General features: G+C 43.7%; 1 pseudogene; it reads left to right on the top strand.

Moving 5' to 3' along the window:
- The first annotated feature begins 1458 nt into the window (after positions 1-1458).
- The window catches only part of LOC105532265, a 24488-nt pseudogene continuing 23380 nt past the window's right edge, over positions 1459-2566 (top strand).

Genomic DNA, 2566 nt, shown 5'->3' with positions numbered 1-2566 from the left:
AGTTACCCGATTTTCCAGGTGTTGTGTGTCTCAGTTCCCTTGGCTAGGAAAAGGGCTTCCGTTTCCCCTTGCGCCTCCCAGGTGAGGTGATGCCTCGCCCTGCTTCAGCTCTCGCTGGTCGGGCTGCAGCAGCTGACCAGCACCGATTGTCTGGCACTCCCTAGGGAGATTAACCTAGTACCTCAGTTGAAAATGCAGAAATCACCGGTCTTCTGTGTCGCTCACGCTGGGAGTTGGAGACTGGAGCTGTTCCTATTCAGCCATCTTGCTGCGCCCCCCCTCTCACTTTTATATGAACTTTGTTTTTCCTTTATTTATATGTTCCCCCTACTCACGTTGGATTCTATTTCCAGTTTTTCCAGTGTGCCTATTTTGGGAGTTCATGGGACCCAGACGTTCCAGCCCTTTCAGAAGTATTCTTTATTTTTGTTTATGTTTTAAAAGTTCTATTAATAAGTTACAAAAATCTGTATCTGACACACACGCATATACAGAGAGAGTGAAAGAATGAAAACACTCGAAGATTACATAATAAATGACTAATAATGACTAATGGTGGGGTGGACACTGGGTAGATGGACTGTGATGGTAGGAAGTATTCCACTGCCCTGTTTGTTTATTTGTTTGTTTGTTTGTTTTTGAGATGGAGTCTCGCTCTGTCGCCCAGGCTGGAGTGCAGTGGCGCAATCTTGGCTCACTGCAACCTCCGCCTCCGTTCAAGTGATTCTCCTGCCTCGGCCTCCCAAGTAGCAGAGATTACAGACGCCCACCACCACCCCTGGCTAATTTTGCATTTTTAGTAGAGACAAGGTTTCACCAAGTTGGGCAGGCTGGTCTCAAACTCCTGACTTCAGGTGATCCGCCCACCTTGGCCTCCCAAAGTGCTGGGATTACAGGTGTGAGCCACTGTGCCTGGCCCACTGCACTCCTTTTCACCTTTACTTCTGAAGCACATGCATATCACATATTCAAAAATTAAGTAATTCTTTAAAAATGTGCCCACATACTGGGTATATACCCAAAGGAAAAGAAATCATTCTACCAAAAAGACACATTGCAGCACTAGTCACGATAGGAAACACATGGAATCAGCCTAGATGCCCAACAACAGCAGATTGGATAAAGAAAATGTGTGAGATATACACCATGAAATACTACACAGTCATAAAAAAGAACATAATCATGTCCTTTGCAGCAACATGGATGCAGCTGGAGGCCATTATCCTAAGCAGATTAATACAGGAACAGAAAAAAAAAACAAAACTACATATTCTCACTTATAAGTGGAAGGTAAACACTGGATACACATGAACGTAAAGATGGGAAAAATAGGAGAAGCACGCTTACTTTGCACACCGAGCTCTGCGCTGTGGCCTCTGCTGTCTGCGTGAGGCTAGATGAACCTGGAAAGAAAATCCAGAAGGAGCGTCCAGAAAGGGAGGAAAGCCAGAGGAAAAGATGCTAGAACCATAGGAGAATGGCATGATTGACCTTCTAGATTATGAGCATGTAGAAGATGAAACTTTTCCTCCTTTCCTACCTCCAGCATCTCCAGAGAGACAAGATGGTGAAGGAGCTGAACCTGATAAAGAATCAGGAAGTGGAGCACTTGTTCCTGTGCCTTCAAAGAGAGCAGTTAAAATAAATATATCCAAGCTGGATGCTCACAGATTAATTTCAGAGAGAGGGCTTCCAGCCTTAAGGCATGTATTTGATAGGGCAAAATTCAAAGGTAAAAGTCATGAGGCTGAAGACTTAAAGATGCCAATCAGACACATGGAACACTGGGCACATAGGCAATTCCCTAAACTGCAGTTTGAGGATTTTATTGACAGAGTTGAATACCTGAGAAATAAAAAGGAAATTCAGACCTGTTTAAAATGAATTTGACTTGATCTCCCTATTTTACATGAATATGTTGTTAGCAATAATGATGAAGTTGGGGAAAATAATGGACATTGTGTAACTGCTGCTGTATTAGATCCCTTTCTGACAAACTCATCTGAAAGTGAGATGTTTGCTTCTGAGTCAAGTAGAAGCCTAACAAAAGAGCAACAACAAAGGATTGAGAGAAATAAACAACCGACCTCGGAAAGAAGGCAGGCAAAGCTGCTGAGTAATAGTCCCTAGGAAATGATAATGTTAATGAATACACCCAGGGTACAGACAATTGAACAGGTTAATACTGATGAAGATCAAAAGGAGGAGTCAAATGGATTAAACAAAGACATTCTAGACAATCTATGTAATGATGCTCCTGCCAATACTTTAAATGAAGAGAAGGATTTAAAATGAGAGGAAACACAGCTGGACTAGTCTTTTAAAAATGTGCAACAGTGGCCAGGCATGGTGGCTCAAGTCTTTAATCCCAGCGCTGTGGGAGGCTGAGGTGGACAGATCACCTGAGGTCGGGAGCTCCAGACCAGCCTGACCAACATGGAGAAACCTCGTCTCTACTAAAAATACAAAATTAGCTGGGCGTGGTAGCACATGCCTATAATCCTAGCCACTCGGGAGGCTGAAGCAGGAGAATAGCTTGAACCTGGGAGGCAGAGGTTGCTGTGAG

The sequence above is a fragment of the Mandrillus leucophaeus genome, unplaced genomic scaffold, assembly GCF_000951045.1.
Source record: "Mandrillus leucophaeus isolate KB7577 unplaced genomic scaffold, Mleu.le_1.0 Scaffold946, whole genome shotgun sequence".
Classification (NCBI taxonomy): domain Eukaryota; kingdom Metazoa; phylum Chordata; class Mammalia; order Primates; family Cercopithecidae; genus Mandrillus; species Mandrillus leucophaeus.
The sequence above is the reverse complement of the archived record's forward strand: the minus strand, read 5'-3'. Positions and strand labels throughout refer to the sequence as shown.